Consider the following 8,660-nt stretch of genomic DNA (forward strand, 5'->3'; position numbering starts at 1 on the left):
AGAGAGAATGACTGAAAATAATTGAGCTAAATTCTAAACCCAGAAAGCTAGAAAAATAACAATAACAAGCCAGATAACATGTGTGTAAGTGAGGGAGAGAGTTAAGGGAGAGTAAAAGCAAAATCAATTAAACTGAAATCCTACAAAAAGAATGGCCTATAATCTAACTAACTGAAGTCATATCAGCTGCATAATTTAAAAAATAAAACTCAAGTCAATAAAATGAGGTATGTCTCATAGAAAAGACATATGTACCAATCAATCAATCTATCATCTATCTATCAATCTATTTATATGTATTGGTACCAGTAGAAGATCATATTAGGAATGACAAAACATAACTTTTATACATTTATATGTATTGGCACTGGTAGAAGATCATATTAGGAATGACAAAACAAAAATGTGTATATTTAAAAGTTATAAAATAATTATATGTATGTATTAATCTGTTCTCATGCTGCTAATAAAGACATACTCGAGACTGGGTAATTCATAAAGGAAAAAGGTTTAATTGACTCAAAATTCCACATGATTGGGGAGTCTTCACAATCATGGCTGAAGGTGAATGAGGAGCAAAGTCATGTCTTACGTGATGGCAGGCAAGAGAGCTTGCGTAGGGGAACTCCTCTTTATAAAATCATCAGATCTCATGAGACTTATTCACTATCATGAGAACAGTGTGAGAAAAATACACCATGATGATTCAATTACCTCCCACTGGGTCCCTCCCATGACACATGGGAATTATGGGAGTTAAAATTCAAAATGAAATTTGGGTGGGGACACAGCCAAACCACATCAATGTATAAATTTATAACAAATTTCCAAATATAAAGAAAAGTGGAGTTTTGTCAGGGAAACATATGGGACTCAAAATGTGATCCAAAATAGGTTGATGCTTTTTTGCTTTTACTAAAAATATAAGTCTGGTATGCTTGGAATATAGGTATCTAAATACACAAAAAAGTCATCATGATTACTTACTGTATAGATATTATAAAATATAATGTCACTATTTTCATGGCATATAAATATACACCATACTTGAAGAATTTAGTTGAGAAAGGTTAAAATCGATTTTTTAAATAGTTTAATGGATAGTTTATAGCAAAGTTTCCAAGTTTAATACATATTTAAACCAAATCATTAGTATTTTAAAACCCTTAAAATCAATATTATGTAATAAGAAAGCCACCACTATACCTAATGTTATCATGATTATTTCTTCATTTTAGATACAATAATGGTATTAACTACATAACATAACCATTTCAATCTAAAAATAATATTTTTTTCTGCACTTGTACCCAGTGACAGATTTATCTAAGATCTGTGGCAATGCAATGTGTGTAGTACACAGAAAGCTAGAAGAAAGTGTTCAACTTGCAATGGAAATGTCCGTGTAATGTATTTGCTTTTCTGGATGTCTAGAAAAGGAAAAGGTATTTATTTGTAATCACAAAATCAATATGACTGTCTAATATTTGGAACTTAAATTTTCCTTCTTTTGAATCGCATGTTAATTTATTCATGATCTCCTAATTCTAAATGTGTTCTAACAAAAAATAAAGAAAATGTCTGGTTTATCCTATCGTACTAGGATATGCTGTTCAAAAGCAATGAAATATTAAGAAACACAAATTTGTAATCCAGTTTCACTGATTCAATCGTTCTACAAGAAGGAAATAGCATTGTGTATTATTTTATTTACAATATTACATTGTGCTTCAGCAACTTAGTAAAAGCTCAGCTTTCCTGACCTTCCAGAAATTCAAACGAATTTAAGGAGTTTAAATGATATATTTGTTTCTTTTTTATTATGTTGCTTTATTTTGTTTCAACCTTCCAGCTTATTGTAAGTCCAAAGAGAAAATACACATATTATTTTTAAAGTTATAGGAAGAAAATAAATTTCTGACTAGTTTGAAGCTTTCTGTAATTTGTTTCAGCTACCACAAGAAATACATTTTATTTCCTCAAGAAAGCACTGAAATGATGTAATGGAACGAAATAATACATTAAAATCATGGTTGGACAATTCCTATGTCAGGGATAAATATTTATTTAAGGCATAATATAGCATAACATATTAATTAGCAGTTTAAAATTTTAGAAACATGTATTACGGCCATGTTGGGGCTACTACAAAGAAATTACAGAGACTGGACAATTTATAAAGAAAAGAGGTTTATGTAAGGTATATTGCCGAGTCAAAATGAGGAAAGTGAGGCCAGTGTGAGAAAATGAAAATCCAATTTATTCAGCTCCCGGGTGAGGTTCTGTTGTGCGGGAAGGGGCCAGAGAAGTTGCACTGAGCTTCTCAAGTGTGGGGTTTTATAGGGAGTGGAGGTAATTGATTGGTCTTTAGGGAAACAAAGAGCAGACAGTTTCATTGGTGTGGAGGGTTGATCGATCATTAGGGAAACAAAGAGCAGATAGTTTCATTGGTGAGTTTCATTGGTGAGGGGGTTTGATTGATCACTAGGGAAACAAAGAGCAGACAGTTTCATTGGTGAGGGGAAGTCAAGGTGCGATGGGGCGAGCTGCCATTGGTTGCCAGGCAGGACTACTGGTGGGTTGACCTGCTGGGGAGGTCAATGTTAAGCTGCTGTTGGACAAATCTTTGGCGGACTTTTTAAATTTTGAAGGGGTCGAGTGAGGAATGCAGGAGTGGGTGTGTGGAGCCTGCATAGAGAGACCAGATAGGAGTGGGTGTGGGGAGCCAGCATAGAGAGGCCGGCACGGGGAGAGATAAGTGTGTCCATTTAGCTCCCGGCGAGGCAGCCGGCCTTACAGTTTACTTAGCTCATGATTCTCTAGTGTGTGGCTCTATCATCCGCTTCTGGTGAGGGCCTTAGGAACTTTGCAATTATTGTGGAAATTAAAGCAGGAGCAGGCACATTACATGGTGATAATAGGAACAAGAGAGACAGAGTGAGAAGAGCAGGCTGGGCTCTTTTAAACAGCTGCTTCTCATGTGAACTCTCATCACCAAGGGTATAATGCTAAGCCATTCATGAGGGATCTGCCTGCATGATCAAATCACCTTCCACCAAGCCCTACCTCCAACATGTGATTTAGAGGAGACAAATATCCAAACTAGGTCATTGCACCCCTGCTCCCTCTTATGTTATGTCCTTTACACATTGTAAAATACAATCATCCCTTCTCAATATTTCCCTAAAGTCTTAACTCGTTCCAGCATCGACTCAATCAAATGTCCCAAGTACCAAGTCCAAAGTCCAAGATCTCATGTGGAGATGAGTTCCTTTTATCTATGAGTCTATGAAATCAATCCAAATATTTTACATTCAAGACACAATGGTGGTACATGCATTGGGTAAACATTCCTGTCTTAAAAGGAAGAAATTGGCCAAAAGAAAGAGGTAATAGTCCCCATGCAAGTCTAAAACCTAACAGAGCAGGCATCATATCTTAAAGCTTGAAAATAATTTTTGACTTCATGTCCCACATCCTGGTTTGAGGTATGGGCCCCCAAAGTCTTGGATGGCCTTCTTCCTATGGTTTTTCAAGGTGCAGCCCTGTGGCTGCTCTCATGGCTTGAAGATGAGTGTCTGTGGTTTCTAGACTCAGGATGAAAGCTTCCTGTAGCTCTACCATTCTGTGGTCTAGAAGGTGGCAGCCTTCTTCCCAGCTCCACTAGGCAGTACCCCAGTGGAGACTCTGTATGGAGCATCTGAGCCCATATTTCCCCTCTGCACTGCTCTGGGTGGAGTTTCTCTCAGAGCAGTCCACCCTTACATTATTCTTCTGCCTGAAAACCCAGGCTTTCTGACATATTCTCTGAAGTCTAAGAAGAAGGTGCCAAGCCCCCTTAGCTCTTGCATTCCATGTGCCCACAGAGTTAACACCACAGGAAAGTACCACCAAGGCTTACAGCAGCTTGCACTGTTCAGAGCTGCAGCCTGACCTGTATGTGGGCCCCTTTGAGCCAAGGCTGAAGCTGGAGAAGCCTCCAGGGTTAGTACAGGGTAGCAGGGCACTGGGCCTGGCCAGTTAAGCCATTTTCTCCTCCTAGGCCTCTGGTCCTGTGATGGAAGGGGCTGCCTCATAGATTTCTGGAATGCATTTGAGGCCTTTCTTCCATTGTTTTGGCTATTAGCACTTTGCTCCTTTCTAGTCATGCAAATCCCTCTAGCAAGTGATTGTTCTGCCAACTTGGATTCTTCCCCTGAAAATGGGCTTTTCTTTTCTATGACATGCCTTAGCTGCAAATATCCCTACTATGAATATTATGCATATTATTAACTACCATGCTTTGCATCACTTTCAAATATATATTCCAGTTTTAAGTAACTTCTTTGCTCCTACATCTGTGGTAAGTGGATAGAAGCAGCCTACATCTTGAATGTTTTGTGGCTTAGAAATTACTTCTGTCAGGTACTCTTAAGTTATCACTCTTAAGTTCAATTTTCCACAGACTCCTAGGGCATGAACACAGTGCAGCTAAGCTCTTGCTAAGACCTAACAAGGGTGACCTTTGCTCCAGTCCTCAGTGAATTTCTTATTTCAATCTGAGACCTTGTTAGCCTGGACTTCACTGTCCATATCATTATCATCATTTTATTTTTCTTTCTTTTTTTTTTTCTTTGAGACAGAGTTTCCCTCTGTTGCCCAGGCTGGAGTGCAGTGGCACAATCTCAGCTCACTGCAACCTCCACTTCCCAGGTTCAAGTGATTCCCCTGCCTCAGCTGCCCAAATACCTGGGATTACAGGCACCCACCACCATGCCTGGCTAGTTTTTTGTATTTTTAGTAGAAATGGGGCTTCACAACATAGGTCTCAAACTGCTGACCTCAAGTGATCCACTCATTATAGTCTCCAGAAGTGCTGGGATTATAGGTGTGAGCTACCACACCCGACTGACTATCAGCATATTGGTCACAACTATTTAACTAGTCTCTAAGAAGTTCCAAACATTTTCTCATGTTTATGTCTTCTTCTGAGCCCTCCAAATTCTTCCCACCTCTGTCTGTTACCCAGTTCAAAAGCTGCCTTCCATTTTAAGGTATCATTATAGCAACACCTCATTCCTTAGTACCACAATTCTGGGTTTGGCCATTTTTGCATTGCTATAAAATATACCCTAGACTGCATAATTTATAAAGAGAAGAGGATTAATTAGCTCATGGTTCAGCAGTCTGTACCAAAGTGGCTCCAGCATCTGTTTCTGGTGAGGGTCTTGGGAACCTTACAATCACGATGAAAGGCCAAGTGGAAGCAAGCATGTCACATAACGAGAATGGCAAGAGAGAGGGAATGAAAAGACAGGGCCAGAGTCTTTTAAACAATCAGCTCTCATGTGAACTCATTCATCACCAAGGGGATGGCACTACACCATTCATCAGGGATCTGCCCACAGGATCCAATCACCTCCCACCAAGCCACACCACCCTATTGTGATTACATTACAACATGAGATTTGGAGGGGACAAACATCCAAACTATTGAAATATAATATTCAATAAAAGAAAAAGCTAACACACTAGTTTATAATCTAAATAAACAGCTTTCACATATTTTGAAAGAGTAAACCCAAAGACAATCAGTGAAAAAACATTTTTATGTCATGCCCTTATTATTAATATTTTATTAACAAACTGAAAAGAGCTAACTGGTTAATAGTGAATATGTAAACAGAAAATGAATCATTTGGCCTCTAAGAGAAAGTAATATGATCAAGGAATAAGAGAGTTAGAAATCTTTCCTATATAAATTTTAATATTCTTTCCTTATTAAGGTCTCCTCTTGGCCTTCTAACACAAGTCATCATGAATAAAGAGGAAAATGAAGAAATAAACCACTTTATATTTGCAAAATCCACAGATTCTCCACCATTGACTTCCTGGAATCCCATCATAACTGGCTCTTTATAATATCTTTTATTTCTGTTCATACTGGTCACTGTAAGTGGTCCTAGTTTTCCAGTCTCCACACACCTTCCATACCCTAATCCAATAAGATTATGCATGGTCCTTACTGTGTTTCTTTGTAATACTCTTCCCTAAATCTGGAAGCCTCATCTTTGTGTTTTTCTGTACTAACATTTTATCATCCTTAAAATCTATATTCACAACCTTCTTTGTTGTATTTCTTCCTCTTACTGTAAAAGAAAACAGAATCTCTCCTAAGGATACTTTATGCCATATAACCTTCAAAAATAATATCTGTTTTCTTTTCTTTCCTTTTCTTTATATTTCTCTGAGAGTCTTCATATTACTGAAGACTAGAAGGGCTTGAAGTGGTGTGATATGGTGTGGCCGTGTCCCAACCAAATCTCACCTTGAAGTGTCATAATCCCCATGTGTCAAGGGCAGGACCAGGTGGAGATAATTCATTCATGGGGGTGTTTACCCCCATGCTGTTCTCATGATAGTGAGTGAGTTCTTATGAGATCTTAGGATTTTATAAGGGGCTTCCCCCTTCACTCATCACTCATTCTCTCTCCTGCTACTCTGTGAAGAGATGTATTCCACCATGATTGTAAATTCCTTGAGGCCTCCCCAGCCAGTAAAACTGTGAGTCAATTAAACCTCTTTTCCTTATAAATTACCTAGTCTCAGATGTTTCTTCATAGCAGCATAAGAATGTACTAATTTAGAGTGGTAAGCATCTGTTTTGCTACTCACTGAACTCTTCAATCTACTTCTCTATTCTTTTGTCCTGTCACGTCAATAGATTATATGAGTGTTCTCTGTTCTGAGACTTTGATAGAGGGCAAGGCAGATAAAATTTATTTCACCATGGAGAATAGTCTTCATTCAAAATGTACTGATTTTTAAAAGCTGAGTAAATAGACAATAATAAATAGTTATATATTTTAACAATATACTACTGGATCTCAGTGGGTAAAATAGTTATGATGTATTTTGTAGGTGAAAACTTACCCTATTCAAAGAGAGATTCAACCACATATCTAATATTAGTTGGCATATATTCACAATTTATATAATCAAATAACTCTATTAACATAAGGACATAGGGACTCCATGTTTGGGTCCCCTTCCACGAACACTCCCTTCGTGGAAGCCTGTCTTCCCCTCCTAAACTCCATCTTTCTCTATTCCCTTCCACTTAGTGTGGAAGCTGTCTTTCCTCTCCTGAATTCCATCTTTTCTTTCTCTGACACAGTGTGAGAGTTAGCTGTCTCTTTTTCTCTCCTTCTCTTGTGTCTCTCTCTATAAATAAAAAAAAAATTAAATAAGGACATACAAAGCCATGTGAAAAAGGGTGAGATATGATATGTAAAAAAAGAGATTAAAAAAAGAAAAACAACACATCAAGAGGAAAATATATGAGTAAGTTAAGCTCTTGGATTTGTTTTTTGACGAATTTGGTATATAACTTCACCAGAGTCTTATTAAAGTATATATAATATAAAATCCAGAATGTAATTCCACTTTTTAAAAAATGTCCATATTTCTTAATGGAAGCAAAACATTACACAAAGAGATAAGACTGTTTCTATGCATATGTGATTTGAAATAACATTGAAGTACTAGTTTGGGGAGTTTTTTCTTTTTTTTAGTATTGCTCCTAGAGAGATTAAACATGAATGAAAGACTACTTCCAACATGGCATAGAAGAATATGAAACGGAAATCCTGGCGAATTATGTGGAACATATGAAGTGTTTTAAAAATTTTAATTAATAATCACTTTAATAGTTATAGGTGTCTTTTATCAGTAAACTGATTACTGATTTGTAGGGCAGAATACTTCCCTATAATGTATATAGAAATAGAATATATAGATATAAAGATTCATTGATGCCATTATTTCCAAGTCATTTGAAGACTAGGGTTAATGTGTCTATGTAAACCGTATCAATGTATACGCTATGGTTTGGATCTGTGTCTCCTCCCAAATCCAGGTTGAATTGTAATACTCAATGTTGGAGGCAGGGCCTGGTGGGAAGTGATTGGATCATAGCACTGTTTCTTATGAATGGTTTAGTACCATCCCCTTGGTGCTATTCTCATGATAGTGAGTTCTCATGAGATCTGGTTGTTTAAAAGTGTGTAATACTTTCCTGCTTCTGACTCTCTCCTGTTGCTGTGGCCATGGGATGCCTTGGAGCCCCTTTGCCTTCTGCCATAACTGGATGCTTCCTGAGCCTCCCTAGAAGCAGAAACCACGATACTTCCTCGCCTGTAGAATCGTAAGCCAATTAAAACTATTTTTTAAAAAAAAAAAATTACCGAGTCTCAGGTATTACTTTGTAGTAGTGCAAGAATGGACTAAATCAGTGTATGTGTATAAATGTATGAATGTGAATGTATGTTAGTGTGAGAAAGTACTTAAAGTCATTTGAACTAAAAATAATAAGGCCATTAATATATTTATATTTTTCTTGACTTCATTTATTTTTATGCTTTATTTAAATAGCAGGGTTCCTTATATTGATAAGGTAAAAATAATATTGCAAAGAAAAATTTTACAGAAGATAATTGGCTGGGCTTGGTGGCTAACGCTTGTAATCCCAGCACTTTGGGAGGCCAAGGTGGGCAGATCATCTGAGGTCAGGAGTTTGAGACCAGCCTGGCCAATATGGCAAAACTCTGTTTCTACTAAAAATACAAAAATTAGACAGGTGTGGTGGTGTGCACCTGTAGTCCCAGCTACTTGGGGAGGCT

The sequence above is a fragment of the Aotus nancymaae genome, unplaced genomic scaffold, assembly GCF_030222135.1.
Source record: "Aotus nancymaae isolate 86718 unplaced genomic scaffold, 86718_ANA_hifiasm-v0.15.2.pri h1tg000004l, whole genome shotgun sequence".
NCBI classification, from domain to species: Eukaryota; Metazoa; Chordata; class Mammalia; order Primates; family Aotidae; genus Aotus; species Aotus nancymaae.